The 16586-nt window shown below is 39.9% G+C and overlaps 1 long non-coding RNA gene across 2 annotated transcripts in view; it reads right to left on the reverse strand.

Annotated features, from left to right (window-relative positions):
* Positions 1-12563, reverse strand: part of LOC144236519 (uncharacterized) — a 34091-nt gene extending 21528 nt beyond the window's left edge. For both annotated transcript variants that reach the window (XR_013336582.1, XR_013336583.1), the window contains exons 1-2: positions 12472-12563; positions 10895-11110 (exon numbers count right to left, since the gene is read on the reverse strand). This is a non-coding gene — a long non-coding RNA (uncharacterized LOC144236519). The remainder of the gene's footprint in view (positions 1-10894; positions 11111-12471) is intronic.
* Between the last annotated feature and the right edge of the window lie 4023 nt (positions 12564-16586).

Here is a 16586-nt window from a genome sequence, read left to right on the forward strand (position 1 = left end):
CTTGTTGAGCCCTCTATAGTCATTGGAGGAGTACGTTCATTAATGGGGGGGGGGGGGTTCTAAGCAGCAATGCGAGACACAAATTAGCTTATTTGGGATTACACATTTTTTGAATTCCAGGTTATGGGTAAAAACAGCACCAACCCGAATGCTGTGTTCATTTGGCCCTTCATTGAATCTTTTGGTCCAACAGTGGAATGCTAAATGACAGGAGGAAGCCTGTTCATAAACAATCATGATTTGTGTCTGAGTCAGCTGCGAAGCCATCTAGCAACAATCCATCGCCCTGCTAAGTGGAGCAGCTGCCATTCTCCTGGCCTCGCCTGTACCATTGCAGAGCTGGGCAGCACACACAATGGTCCCGCACCTGCTGCCGGGCCTGCCGGAATGACGGTGGTGGCATCATTCAAGCCAGGAGGAACAGGACCATAAAACACAGACGCGCGCCCTTGCTAGCTCAGCTGCTCTTCACCCTGGTGCTCTCTCCTGCCAGGCCAACAATGGGTCCTGTTTGCCTCACAACTGTCGTGTGGACATAGAGGCATCACAAGAAGCAGACCTTCTGGAGAGACACAAAATAAATCCGGTCAAGTCCAATTTAGCTTCATTAACTTCCCGTGGGAGGAAAAATGTAACTTGAGTGTTAGACAGGGTCACGTGTGTGATTCCCTCTTCCAAATGCTGGCTCTCTTTGTTTTCTTCTTATACTTTTACTTATATACTTATACTTCTCATACTGTCATTTCCCTTTGTTGGCAGGATTGGGCTGAGATGCAGCCTTGCTTACTGGATCCAGGGAAGGGAGATAGGGCTTTCACGATGGTTATCTCCTCCTTGACTTTCTCCTCCTTGGTGATTTTCTTGATATTCAAGCTGTAATCACCACTCCTCCTGTGACGACTCCGCCAAATTATAACTTTAGTTTGGATCCTGGACATTTTGTGCTAGAAGTAACCATTGGAATTATCCTAACTTCCAGATTTTATAGATGAGAAAATTGGGGGTGTCTGGGTGGCTCAGTCAGTTAAGCGACTGACTCTTGATATCAACTCAGGTCATGATCTCACTGTCCTTAGATCGAGCCCAGTGTCAGGAGCTCTGTGCTGAGAGTGGAGCCTGCTTAAGATTCTCTCTCTCTCTCTCTCTCTCTCTCTCTGTCCCTCCCTTGCTTGGGCTTGCACGCTCTTTCTCTCTCAAAAATAAATAAATAAACATTTTAAAAAGTTTTAAAGATGAAAAAAATGGAAGTTCTGACATGTTAAGTGACCTTCCAAGCTTACATGAAGAAGGGACTAGTAAAACCAAGATTATAACCTGGATGCCTGACTCCCAATCTAGTGCTCTTCCCCCCTTCACTGCTGTCTGTGGTACCTCTCACAACAGCTCATCCCCTCCCCTTGTTTTGATTTCTGTCACCATTTCTGTGTTCCAAGTGGTTGGTCATTAATTTTTACATGCCTCTGGAATAGTTTTCTGGCTGATACCCGCATTCTCAAATTCATTCTACGATAAGCAGTGCAGATTATAAAAGAGCTGGTTTTTTTTTGTGATTGCCCTAACTCAAAAACATTTCATTGTTTCTTATTGCCTCAAATTAGGTCTAAAGTAAATCCAACTCACTGTATCTGCCTACCTCCAGTTCCCTGTTCTTGCAATGCTGCTCATGCTTTTCTATTTACTGCTCCCTCTAGTTGAAAGACCACCCCACATCCCTGCCTGTCAATATCTCCCCAGCCTTCAAAACTCAAATCAACTGTCACCAACTCCATCTATTACTCCTCACGCTGACTGTGCTTTCCCATGACATTTAATTTTCTCTCTCACATAGCATCCAATTCCACAGTGTAGTTACTGATGTATGTATTTTATCTCCTCAAGTAGACTTTAGATTTTCCCATGCCTGGGATTCTCTTCTATACAGTCGTTTACTTCCCAGCCCCGCCCCCACCAGCACTTAATACACTTAAATATGATGGATGCTCGATCGAATGTCATACTATTTGAGCAAAACCTGACAACGATATAGTTTCTTAGCTTAGAAAGCTCATTTTGACTTTGCAATCTGCATTCATAGCTGCACTGCATCTTGGAGTTAGGAACCAAAAGCAGTATCCTTTTAGAAAACGTTTAATTAGGGTGCCTGGCTGGCTCAGTCGGTTGAAGACTTCAGCTCAGGTCATGATCTCACAGTTCATGAGTTCAGGCCCCACGTTGGGCTTGCTGCTGTCAGCGCAGAGCCTGCTTCGGATCCTCTGTCTCCCTCTCTCTCTGTCTTTCCCCCTCTTGCATTCTCTCTCTCAAAAATAAACATTAAAAAAATAAAAAATAAGTAAAAATATTTTAATTACAATAAAATACACAATAAAACAAAGTAACATAAATTTGTTATCTTGACCATTTGTATGTGTAGAATTAAATATGTTTGTATTGTATGTAACCATCATACCACCAATGTCCAGAACTCTTTTCATTTTGCAAAACTGAAACTCTACCTATTAAACAGTAACTCTTCACTCCCTCTTCCTTCAGGCCCCACCATTCCACTGCTGTCTGAATGAATTTGCCTACTCTAGGTACTTCATGTAAATGAAATTATACAATATTTGTCTTTTTGTGATTGGCTGATTTCACTTAGCATCACATCCTCAAGTTTCATTCATCTTGTAGCATGTGTCAGAATTCCTTCCTCTTTAAGGCTGAGTAATATTGTTATTTAATTTTTTACTTTCATATTTTTAAGTAGGCTCCATGCCCAGTGTGGAGCCCAATGTAGGGCTTGAACTCACGACCGTGAGGGGCAAGACCTGAGCTGAGACCAAGAGTTGGACGCTTAACCAGCTGAGCCACCCAGGTTCCCCGAGGCTGAATAAAATTCCATTGTGAGTTTATGCCACATATTATTTATCCATGGACACTTGAATTGCTTCCATCTTTTGGCCATTATAAATAGTGCTGCTATGAACATAGGTTTTCAAATATCTCTTTATGACCCTGCCTGCAATTCTTTTGAATATATACCTAGAAGGGGAATTTCTGGGTCATATGCTCTTTTTAATTCTATTTTTAATTTTTTGAGTGACTGCCATACTATTTTCCACAGCACTTGCACCATTTTACATTTGAAAATAAGATTCCTTTTTAAAAAATTCTTCCAAAAGTCTAAGATGTAATAAAATACCTGAAGTAAAAAAATAAGAGAAACTGCAGCCCCAATCCAAGCTGCTCCAGTCAGATGAATCACAGCTGGTGTTCAGAAGCCAATTCGATGTGAAGAATATAACATGTAGCCCTGGAGTTCCTGAGCCTGACCGCGCATCAGATCCTCCCACCAAATAGCCTGAGCTAGAACCTCTGGGAACCTGCAACTACATAGAGCCCCTCCAGTGGTCATGTGGCCTGGGTGTATGTGGACAGCTTTCCCGTGGACCATGAATCTGCCCACAAACTTGTTTTGCTGATGGTATGTGGCTGGCAGAGAGGAATAATGAGTTAGTATTGATTTAACAATATATGCTTGTTTAAATAGATTCATATTCATGGCCATACCTTGGGACAGGATCCCTGCATGTGCTCACTTAACTCCAGAGAGGTGGGGCAGAGAAACCAGAGCCAGGGAGATGGGCTCTGCGGCCACACCCTGCAGGGAAGAAGTGAATGGAATACTAGATGGGTATCCAGAAATCAGTGGCTTTGGATTTGATTTGCTCTCCATACGGTGGACAGAAGATGGTAGAAGAAGGAAGGCAACAGTCTAGGCAGAACTTGGAAACCAGGTAGCTGAGAAAGAAGTTGAAATCCAGGAATTCATCAGTAGGGAGCAGGGGCAAGATGAAATAGAGGGTAAAGAATAAATATCCTAATCCTAGAGGGAATGAAGGTTTTGGAAGCTTGCAAATTAAGAAATCAGGGATAAAATAAGAATATTGCTAACATTAAAAGTGATATCCCTCTTTCCATAATTTCTTTGGTCACCCTTTTATCTCTGCAGTGACAATCACCTTCTTGGTTATTGTCATTATTATTCTGGGCCCAGATGCTCTCCTGGAATCCTCCAATTCTTATTGCTCAAAGTAAGGAATGGTCCAATGACCTCACCATAGAATATTGTTACTAACACCCTATAAGCTGGTTGACTCACTTACTTTAAGTAGTGTTTTCCAAACAGTCCTAGTCTGTAAATAAATAATGGGGGCTCTTTCAGTAGGCACTTCAACAGTACCATTTAAAAGGGCATTTGGGGCGCCTGGGAGGCTCAGTCAGTTAAACGTTCGACTTCAGTTCAGGTCATGATCTTGTGGTTTGTGAGTATGAGCCTCACATCAGACTCTGTGCTGACAGCTCAGAGCTTGAAGCCTGCTTCAGATCCTGTGCCTCCCTCTCTCCCTGCCACTCCCCTACTCATGCTCTCTCTCTCAAAAAAAAATAAAATAAACATTAAAAATTAAAAAAATAAAAATCAAAAAATTCAAAGAGCATTTGGTCGTCAACATTATTTTGATTTCTAATTTTGCGGGCACACTATTGAGTAATTTAGGAAACCATTGCCCAGCCAGTAGATTTTTTTCCTCCTGTTGTTGTTTTGTCTTAGAAAAAAACAAAAAAACAAAAACAAAAAAACCACCTCTCTCTCCTGTGTCCTGCTTTATGCACTTTCATTGCTTATTAATGTGTGGATAGGAGTAGGAAAAATAACATCTAAAATTGGTCGTGTTTCCTACTTGTAGCAGCGGTGATGTGATAAAATTTCCTCCTTACTAGAGGAGGAAATTGGAACCACGAACTAAAATTAAGCTCTTGAATTATCTGAAGATTTCACTCATTCTTGTTATTCCTAACCCCAGAAAAGGACTCTGTGTTTACCATGAGGCAGGAAGAGCTTCATGCAAGAACACAGTTCAATTCCAAACATTTCCTGCCAATTCTGAACAAGCATAAATTGTGTTTATATCTCAAACATTTAGGTTAGCAATCTTAATTTAGAATATGCTTCCTGTAATTTTATCACTTGTGTATTTGTTAATTAAACTGGTAATGTTATAAAAGTCAAATTGCGTTTCAATTTAGTTTGGCAATTATATTTTTCACCACCCAAAACAGTCTTATAGCTAAGTATAAATACAGATCACTCTTTGAATAGATAATCATCATTACTTAAGTTAAGCAAGTGTTTGGGTATTCTTTCAATCTTCTAATGGCACATTATTTCTGACTTTAACTGACAAGAGGCTGACTTACTTGCCCCATGGTAAGTGACTTATCAATAACTTTAACTGCATCCATTATTCCCTCTGAAACTGTGTTCTTTTTTTTTTCTTGATTTGTACTATCTTTGTGACATCTTGGTTGTTAACAGGTGTTTAGGGTTATCACCTCTGAGAGTTCCTGGGGAAGACATTCAATGCATTGAAAGTAGAGAGAGAAATACTCTGCTCTAATCTTTGTTATCTTAAACACAAATTTAATATAAAAATTCAACAGAGATGCTTTATAGTGGCAAAATCCAATATAAGTATTATAATGGATCCATCTTTCTATTTCTAGTCCATCGTTTTCCAAAGTTGTTGTAAGCATCTCTAACCCACAGGATGCTCCGCAAAAAGTGTTTCTGAGGTAGAAGACTTTGGAAAATGTAGCACTTCATTCTCATCTTTGGAGAGGTCCAGGCTAATTAATGTATTACAGATTGAGTAGATTTGCTGTAAAGTAACCTGTATAACTTTAAGTCTTCCCTACGGTTATTCATAAAACCCTTTCCTCCTCCATGGAAATAATATTCCAAGAAACACTGCTTTTTTTCACACTTAAAGCACGTTTACTAGTATCTGTGTCATGACTATATAGTAAACATCCAGCACAAAAAGGAACTTCCTTCTGATAAACAAGTCATGTGTTACCTTTAAAACACAATAGGGATTCCCCATTAAATGGCAAATTCTTCCATTCAGAAAATTGGCTAGATGATGTCTAGCAAATAATGCCGGATGGTTAAAATTGGGTCGCTGAAGAAAAGTACAACAATTGAAATGTTCCTTGGGTTTTTAGCATCTTCAATAAATTATAAATCAAATGTAATACATGGTTAAAATTACTCTTAGCTTCTTGTAGAAAGACCAAGTGTACATAGGGACGTTAGCACTGATATGTCTTTCCTCAATGAGATGAACCGTTAAGTTCTGTTTCTTGTTATAGATAGTCATTCTTGCCAACACAGTTTCAATTCTTATAACTAAAGAAGGGACAGCTGTCTCCTTCTCTGTTTTAACTTTTCCTTAAACTAATACTAATTTTCAACAAAAATTCGCTGTTTTACTCATACACAAATGAGTCCTTACTTAACATGGGACTGTCATTTGCAGGAGCCTTTCAGCTGTGAGAGGACATAGCACAGGATGGGCATCAGCATCCATACACTTCCATCCTATTTTTGCTCCTGTGAGTAAACAAATCCATTTAGCCTCCTACCAAATTTTCACACTGTGGGTGCTGATGCCATGGACCTAAAGTATCCAGGCTTGGAGAATAGAGTAATGTTGAATATAAAAGATGGAAATCGCCTCAGAAATCATCCAGTTCAGGAGCTCTCAGTGCTGGGCAGCTTGAACACAAACAAACCAGCAAACCAACAAACAATGCTTAAGGGCCTAGCAGATGAAAGATTTAAATTTAATTCATCTTGGGTGGAGTATCAAGTCTGGGATTAATTCTTTTTTAATCTCCAATGGGGAGGGGAGATAAAAGTGAAGATCAGGTTGAGAGCAATTAACCATCTCAAACTTCATTTTATGAGTGAGGGATTTCTTGAGCAGTTAAGTGATTTCCTTGCTTACTGCTTCAAAATTAATTAGCTCATTTGAATCAGGACACAGATCTTCTGACTCTTAACCAGTACACTTCTGTCAGATGGAACTCCCTCTCCTCACCACTCTCCTTAGCTGTGTGACCTGGGCAAGTCATACAACTCCTCTGTTGCCTTGTCAATCGTACCTGATAAGAACCATCTCAGGATCAAATAATCAATGGAAAGCATGCCTGTGCAAATTTAGATGGTGTCGCTATTTCATTATAAATGATCCGAACCACATTGTTCGTTTGCGATAATTAGTACGATGCTTCCCATTAGCTTTCACTTGAAAAAGTGCTTTCTTCAATTTGTATTTGAAATATCTTGGCATGTTGCTCACTCCCAGATTCAGTGTCTTTCCTGAATCTACTGAGAGTTTTTCACACATCTGTGCCACCATCCAACCCACTCTTAGACGCAATCCCTTTTGAATAGCTTTTCAAAGGAAAACAAAAGAAGGAATCTTTAAATAAGTGTTTTACTTCTGTGTCCTGGGCCATGACAGTGCTTTGAGACACCACAAAATAAGAAGCAAGAGAAAATGAAGAGAAAACACTTTCTCCACACCTTCCCACAGGGACCCAGCCAACAGCCTGGTGCCTGTGGGGTGGCGCACCTGCTTTCCTCACCTGCGGCATCCCTGCCCCATGAGCTCAGCACCGCATGTTCTCTACACTGCCAGCTGCTGTCTCTGCACCAGCAGAGCCTCCATTTTCAGTGGGTCAGCTCTCCACCCAGAGGAAGGCCACAGCAGAGGATAGAGGAAGGCCACGCATGGGGTTGTATACAGGACCGCCGGTGTATCTCTGCAGAGCACATGAGTTGGGTGGCCTTGGTGCTGGAACGTTAGCTGGTTCTTGGAGTGCTCTTTAGAATCTTGACATCACAGGCCACTGGGGATAGTTAGGTTGTCTGACAGGTGACTACTAGTCTAAGCCCTCAGCTACTACCTTGGAAAAATGCAAAAAGTACCACTGACAAATGCCTAACTGGACCCTGGATACACAGACCCAGAAAGTGCCATTATTTCTAGGCCATCAGGATTTAACTTGATGTTCCACCTGGAACCACAGGGCGGGCTGCCTGGTCCTCATTACCATGAATAATTGAATGTTGGAAGTATGTCAGAGAGCCTCTATAGACAATGTTTTCCACCTACCATAAAGTCATGGCAGTCTGTAGGAAAATCATTTCATGGAAGGTTCCTAGAACCTAATGATCTAAGCGGCTGACATCCGTCTCTCTAATTCAAGTCATGCCATGGTTCCAGCTTAATTACTGGAATTGGTGTTCCAGCTAAAATCAGTAAGTACCAGAAAGTAAGTATTATTGGAAAACAGATTGCAGTTCCAGCAAAGGTGCTGTCTATGAACAGCACCAGTCTATGAAACATGCTGGTTACAGATGTCCATCAGCCCCAATCCTAAGTGATACAGATTATAAAACAAAGTGGGAGGGGCCCACAGTAGCTAGGACAGATGCCCCTACTAAGGCACCAGAAATCAAAATCAAACCTAAATGCTCACAAATGGGATGTCGTGACCAGGTGGAATAAAATTATACAGACTCAAGTTTTAAAACTGCTTTAGGCGACAGTTTTCTCCAAGAAATAAAAGGAGGGCTCCATTTTTGATTCAATGCCTGTTTTTTAATTTTTTTATGCTTATTTATTTTTTGAGTGAGAGAGAGAGAGCAGGGGAGGGCAGAGAGAGAGGGAGACAGAATCCAAAGCAGGCTCCAGGCTCTGAGCTGTCAGCAAAGAGCCTGACACATGGCTCGAACCCACAAAACTATGAGATCATGACCTGAGCTGAAGTCGGATGCTCAACCGACTGAGCCACCCAGGTGCCCCAATTCAATGCCTGTTCAAAAGCCCTCATCTACATCTATATGACTTGTATACAGCAAGCAACCAGTAATGTGAGCTAAATGAATTCTGTAGATAGGAAAAGGAGAGAGCATGTCTCAAAGAGCTTTCTGTCAGCCTTGTTGCTCAGCACTCTCTGCCTCTAACTCACAAGAGAGGAAGTCCTGTGACCAGCAGAAGGGTGGTAGGGGGTAGGGCGAGTGGAGAGCAGATGGTTGTTTTGCTATGAGAATTTGAATCAAGTTGCCTAAACTTCTGTCCAGGATCTTTATGCAAAACTGGTATCCCTTGCTGGGAGTCTGATCTTCTCACCATTTATTTCCTTTTTTTTTTTTTTCTCATATAGGGGGAGATAATGATCTCTTTGAACCTGAGGATGTATTAAGCCTTTTACCCTCAGGCTGTAAACCCCCTGAGAGGGTAACTGTACTTCTTTCCCAGCACAATATGTGTTCAACAATCATTGTACATTCATGTTAGATGTATGTCTTATGCAATGGCTTCACCTGTGAGGCCACTGTCACCCAAGAGATTTTTCAGTGCATGCCTTTATATTCTGGACACTTTCCTATCGATACAGACATGCTTCATTTCTCTCTTAATTTATTCCCCTGCCCTCCCTCCCAGTGTCTTCCTCACCCTCACCCACTTCTAGAGCTTAAGGCTCTAGGTCTGACTACTTTGGGGAGAATTAACTCCTACCTCATCGATATGACTCTAGAGCTAGTGATGAAGATGTACATAGTTAACTTTGAAAATTTGCTTCAACTTCTAAAAAGTAGAATGCCTGTGCTTTCCTCATGAATTATTTTCTTACAAAATTAAGTTTTTCATAAATGAAAGGAAAATTGGATTGATCCAAATTCTTAGTTCAAGACATGGTCACTCTGGTCTCATGCATAGTCTCATCTTAAAACCTTCTGTTTATTCAATAACGTAGCAAGCCCTCATGAACACACCACCTGACACAAGCTCTGGTATGTTACCAATAACTTAGGTCAGCCAGTGTGTTCCAGGTACCGCCTCCAATGCACAGGAGCCACTGTCCTGAAGTTCGTCTTTATCTAACATCTCCAGGCTTTTGCAAATGTGGTTTTTACCACACACAGTCTAAATGATATATTGTTTAGTTGCTTTTTGAACTTTTTGGAAAGGATATCCTGTTGTCTGAGGTACTCTCCCACTTGCCTTTGTCACTCAATGTTACCTTCCAATGAGTCACCCATTACTCTCCTTTTACAACAAAATAGATTTATCTTTAAATGCAAAAAAAAAAAAACCCACAAAACCAAAAATCAAAACAACAACAAAAAAACCCAACACCACCTAAAAGTCTTATGTATTCTCCCACTTTATGGTAGGTCCCTGAAATTTAGATTATGCAGAAGACCACTTCCATAGAATAAGATCTAGAGTAAAACATCAGACTTTATCTCATTTATTCTCAGTGACTTCAAGTAAGGCTAACACAAGAATAACTGACCCATTAATGCTCATCTATGTGTCATGTTGCTATTTTCTAATACTTTTTAAAAATTTCTTTTAACGTTTATTTATTTCTGAAAGACAGAGCAATACAGAGCACAAGCAGGGGAGGGGCAGAGAGAAAGTGGGGGCTGGAGGGAGGACACAGAATCCCAAGCAGGCTCCAGGCTCTGAGCTGTCAGCACAGAGCCCAATGTGGGGCTCAAACTCATGGACAGTGAGATCATGACCTGAGCTGAAGTCGGATGTTTAACAGACTGAGCCACTGAGGCAGCCCTCTAATACTGTGTATCAACTTGTCACACAAGGTAGAATACAAAAAAATATTTTTACCTTAGGGTTGCTTGGGTGGTTCAGTCATTTAGGTGTCTGACTCTTGATTTCCACTCAGGTCATGACCTTACCATTCATGAGTTCAAGCCCTGAATCAGGCTCTGCAAGATGAGCAATGCAGAGCCTGCTTAGGATTCTCTCTTTCTCCCTCTCTCTCTCAAAATAAATAAATAAATAAATAAAACTTTAAAAAATTTTAAATATATTTTTTACTTTAATAGATCCTCAAACTTTCTGTGGATCTTTTAAATATGATGTTCAACAAATCCCTGGACTCTGACGCTCTTTGGAACTTAGTCTTTGAATCTTCTGAGACTTGGCCATTAATAATCTAAGCTGATTCTTTCACTCAGTAGTTGCCCACTCACCACAGAGCTGCAGCAGCAAATCAATCTGGCCCCAGAAGTCCACTCTGCAGGCCTGGAGGAAGCTGGACAAGTCCTCATTCTCCGACTGAAGGATTCAGACTCTCACACCCCAGATCTCTCCTGCCAGGCTATTTGCACAGCAGCATGGAGTTTTGGTTTAAAAAACATTAAGCTTCAGGAGCTGGTGTTGAAGTTCTGGCTGCATGAACGATGAGTCTGAGACATCAGAGATAAAAACACAGGATGAATGGCTGAAAACAATCCCGAGTCTGGTTCTTGCCTCGGTTATGGTACAGAGGAAATCTCTAAAATGGTAACTAGAGGCTGTGAACAAAAGAGGAAAGGTTTCTTCATTTCTTGTGGCCTCAAAGAACAGCTGTAGTTAAGGAAGCAACTTTGAAATGAATTACTTTGATTATGTGATGGCACTCTTCTCATGTGTTTGGCCAAGACCCTGCTGCGTTCAGCATTCTAGTGGGTACTGGACAGGACACAAAAGGAAGAAAGGAAGCTGACTTTTATTACATGCCGCCCACTGTGTGAGACACTTCTTTACAGCTGGGGTAACTGGTGCTCAGACAGGTTACCTAATTGCCATGCTGTACAATAGTGTCAGCGCCAGGTCTGAGGGCAAAGCCCATGTTCTCTCCATAATAGCATTCCTACTCTAAAGGAATTTTAGAATCTAATTGAGGAGAAGGGCATGCGTGCGCACAGGCACACACACACACACACACACACACATACACACGCACACGCACACACACACACACATGCACCATAGTGTGTTTATTGATGGCCAGGAGACGGGATTGGACCAGAACTGTCATTGGAATGAAAGAAGAGAGGTAGAATCTATAAGGAGAAATGCTGGTCCAGGGTTCAAGTTTAAGTTAATAACCATCAGGCAACAGAAGAGAGGCTTGAGTAGGATGGCTTTGTTAAAGACGGATTTTAGAAAAGCTAATCTGATTATAACAGTCCAGATTTGATAGCTGTGATCACAGGAATGAAGAGAAAGTGATCCATAGGAGGGTCCCATTTTTTTAGAACATAGCACATGGTAAATAAAGGTTTAGTAAATTAAAAATGGAGATATTGTGAAGGAAGTTGCGACAAAATTCAATAAACATATATATAGTCATTCAAAGACAGAAATTGTTCCTTTTATTTCTTTTGCATCGTCAGTGCCTGTGGTCATCTGGGCATAGAGTGGGTACTTAAATAATTTTCTAATCCACTAAATGTCTTTGGAGCATAATCTAAAAAAGACTATTTTTGGTTATGCAACATCAACTCACCACATGGAAATTCTTTATCCTTTCTACTCTCATCCACACCCTGCTGGTTGGAACAGTTACAGTTAGGGAGAGCTACAAGGGAGCAGGATTTTCTAAAACTGTGGAGGAAACACATTAGAGCCACTGTGGTGCTACACTGAAATAGTAAGAGATGCTTTGGCAGAAGCCTTAGGGAAATGTTAGTAAAAAACAAAACAAAACAACAACAAAAACCCAACCGTCTTTCTTACATGGTAACTACTTCCATTTTTACCTTATGTATTATCTGCAGCCTACCTCTTTTTCCTTGTAGATATATCTTGGTTGCCCAGAAGCATCCTTTTCTTTGTAGAACCTAACTTCCTCTCTCCAGGTGGTCCCAGTGGGGCTGTCAATGACATCTCCTAATTGCAGAAAGGTGCGCTTGACTTATAAGGATCAATCAGACTAGCCACTCCCCCAGCAGAGTAATTTAGCAACAGGAAGCAGGGACAATGACTTTCTTTCATGAGTCTTATCATCAGGCCACCAGGCCACAGAGGATCTCTTCTTGAATCACACATTGTAAGAATAGGCTTAGAGATGCCCTCAGCTACCTTCCCCATCATATGAAAAGACTGCCTTCAGAATGAGTCCATCAACAGAGAAGGCCAAGAAGTTGAGATATGGGAAGAGAGAGAGGTCCTGGCATCGTCTGAGCTCCTGCCTCATTCTGTGCTCATGGCAGTGCCACCCCTGGACTTCCCAGTTACATGGTCCAAAATTTCCCTTTCTGCTTGGTCTATATAGAGCTTGAGTTTTGTCACAACTAAAATAAATCCCTGATGAAAACCCTTCTTCCTTTCGCCACCCCTCCTTACCTGATTATTATTACCCTTCTCTCCTGGCTTCTTTCCCACCTCTGCTAGAGGCTCTTCTATCAGAAAAACTTTTCTAAGTTTAGAGTTAAATTTCATACCTAATTTTAGGACCCAGCGGCATCTAAAATAAGGCTAGGCACATTGTGGTAGGTGCTGCTAAATGGAGATACTCTTCTTCACCTAGATCTGATATATTCCAGCTCGCCCCCCTAATTCAATTGCATTTTATTCCTTGTCACTAGCTTTTTGTTCCACTTTCTGGGGAGCTATTTGGACATTATATTTTATGTCTTCTTCTGAGTCTTTCATTCCTGTCATCACAATTTTAATTTCTAAGAATTCTTTTTTGTCCTTAAAAGTCACTTTTATGGCATGTGGAGAATCATCCACTGCATAAATCATATTTTGCTGAGGATATCAGTGATAGATTTTAGGAAAAACTTTTATTTCCTCATGATTGTTTGTTTTGGTCTGTATCATTTATGTTGAAGGCTTTTCCACAGGTTCTGAGGATCTGGGAGAATTTGCTCACTTTTAAGGTGGAGGCCCATGGTGCCTGGGCAGAGCTTGTCAAGGGTGGGACTCCGTGCAGTGAGACAGGCTGTTGTGTCCCCCAAGGATGAGTTTCCAAACACCAACAGGGAGCCATCTACTGGGCTGAGCCAAGAGGAGCTGAGTGGAAAAAAGAGCTAAGAGTGTAAGTGATCAGTTATGGGTTTGGTACCCTAACTGCTGCTTTACCCTCTTTTTAGAATAAATTTCCAAGCTCTTGCTTATGTGGAAAGGGACTGAAATCCAGGCTATGTGTAGAAGAAGATGAATCTGGGAACCTAAATTCTTCTTCAGCTGAACTTCAACCAGCCTTCCGTTATTAGCTAACAGAAACGTCTCATGCCTGAGGCTTTGCGGGGAGTCTGTGGTGTGACTCAGGTTGACCGTCCACTTTCCCTACTGGCTGGTTTTGCTTCTGACTCTCTCAAGATTCTGCTAAGTCTTCCATCTGCTTTCCATTTTTGAAGATTTTGTTGTCATTTCACCTCCTCTATTTTTTTAAGCTCCACAGTTTACAGAGTTTTAAGACATTCCTTTTGCCCAAATCCAGTCAAATATTTTCAAGACCGAGAAGGTAGTTCTATATGCCATTTTTACTTGGAAGTTTTCGTTCATTACTTTAATGGTATGGAGATCTTGCAAAGAAAATACATCATTTAAGTTACACATATTATAGATTTAACCCAGATTGGACAACATCCCAAAAGGCAGTGACTCTTCATGCTTCACACCCATCTTGAAACAGGACCCAGCCCCAACCCACATTCCTCCCAAGCCAAGTGAATTCCATGAAGACTTAATGATCAAGATGAGTGTTTTTGTACTTTCAACTGAAGACACATTGTAGCGAGTGATGCAATAAAAAACAAAAATGAAATTTTTCATATGTTCTGTGAAGAAAACATGGTACTAGTTAGAGATAAGATCGAGATTATGGGATGGGACTTAGAGAATGGGCAGATGTGCTTTGACGGTGATTGTAGGATGGAATAAATGAAAGCTCAAAGCCTCAGCCACCACAGGTCTGAAATGCCTCTGTGGGGACACATAGGGACACTGGAATATGAGGGCTGAGGAGCTGAGCAGACCTGTGGCAAGGCACACTTCATAGTGCAGCACGCTGAAACCCATGGCTATCTCTGCCTCACTCTTTTATACTAATTGTATATTCTAATTATTCATGGTCGACATTTAGGAATATAATTGATTTTGGTATAAGCTTATATGCAGCTACCTTGCTAAATTCATTTACTAGATTTGTTTACTTAATTGTAGATACTTTTAAGCTTTCTACATATATATGCATGCTATCTGCAAATAATCCATTTCTTCTTTTACTATCTTTATACCTTTAATCTTTTTTTTTCTTGCTCCATTACACTACTAAGGACCTCCATTTCAATGCTAAAGTAGAGACAGCTGATATCCGTTTGTTCCCAATCTCAGGGGAGAAAACTTTCAAGATTTCAGCATTAAATATGATGTTTGCTACACATTATCATAGATAATATGTTATCAAATTAAAGAGGTTCTTTACTAGTTTTAGTTTGGTACATTTTCGCTTTTTGTTTTGTTTTGTTTTGTCTTTTGGTCATAAGTGGTTGTTGGATTTTATCAAATGCTTTTTGTTGCATCTATTGAAATTATAACATACTTTTTCCTTTTTATTCGGTGAATCATAAAGATTGATCTTTTTAATATTAAAGTAAACTTGCATTCCTGCAATAAACTGAACTTAGTCTTGATATATTATCTCCGTATAGTAGTGATTCAATATGCTAATATATTGTTGAGATTGTTCATGAATCTCTCATGAAATCTATAATTTTTCTTTATTTTAATGCACTATTTCAATTTTAGTATGAAGGTTACACAGACCTCATAAACAAGTAGAGGAGAGGGAAGTGTTCCCCTTATTCTTTCTCTGGATGACTTTGTATAAAATTGGTATTATTTCCTCTTTAATTATTTCTAAGAATTAATTGTTGAAGCTATTGGTATTAAATATTTCTTTGTGGAAAGACTTCCAATTATACAGTCAATTTACTTAATAGCAGATATTCATCTTTTCTAATTTTTATTGTCAGTATTGGTAATTTTTGTAGGGGATTTTGTCTCTTTCATCTAATTGTTTTAATGTATTGACATAAAATTTTTCATAATATCTGCATACATATTTTATGTTGGTAGGATCTTTAGTGTCCCTTCTCTCATTCTTGATATTGGCAAATTCTTACTTGTCTTTTTTTAAATTTTTTTCAAATAATCAACTTTTGGCTTTTCTGCTTTCATTAATATACATCTGTTTCCTATTTCAGGACTTTTCACTCTTATCCTAATTTATTTCTTCTTATTGTTTTCCAAACTTTTACTCAAGTTTGAATACAGTTTAATTCTTCTGTTCAAAATCACTCCTAACTTCTGATGTGATTTCTTTGATCCATGGGTTGTTTTTGAGAAGCATATTGCTTAATTTTAGAACAGTTGATGAATATTCTAGTCATCTTTTTCATCCGGATTTCTACTTTAATTCCTGGTTAATAAATATTTTATCCTTTATTTTAAATTATTTCTTGAATTCTGTCACTTCATTACTAACTTTTTTCCATTCTGACTTACATTGTTCTTTCAGCTCTTGCAATATATTCTCAATTTTTAAAAGATATTTTGAAATAGCACATTACAGTTTTTTCTATTTTAAATGTATTTGTAATATTTAACTTTAATAATCTATTGTCTCCCTTTTTTTTTTTAATAATTTTTTTTAATGTTTTATTTATTTCTAGGAGAGAGAGAGAGACAGCGTGAGCAGGGGAGGGTCAGAGAGAGGGAGTCACAGACTGAAACAGGCTCCAGGCTCTGAGCTGGCAGTCAGCACAGAGTCCGACGCGGGGCTCGAACCCACGAACCGCGAGATCATGACCTAAGCGAAAGTCGGACGCTTAACCGACTAAGCCACCCAGGCGCCCCTATTGTCTCCCATTTTAATGTGAATTTAAT

This window comes from Crocuta crocuta, unplaced genomic scaffold, assembly GCF_008692635.1.
Source record: "Crocuta crocuta isolate KB4526 unplaced genomic scaffold, BGI_CrCroc_1.0 scaffold286, whole genome shotgun sequence".
Taxonomy (NCBI): domain Eukaryota; kingdom Metazoa; phylum Chordata; class Mammalia; order Carnivora; family Hyaenidae; genus Crocuta; species Crocuta crocuta.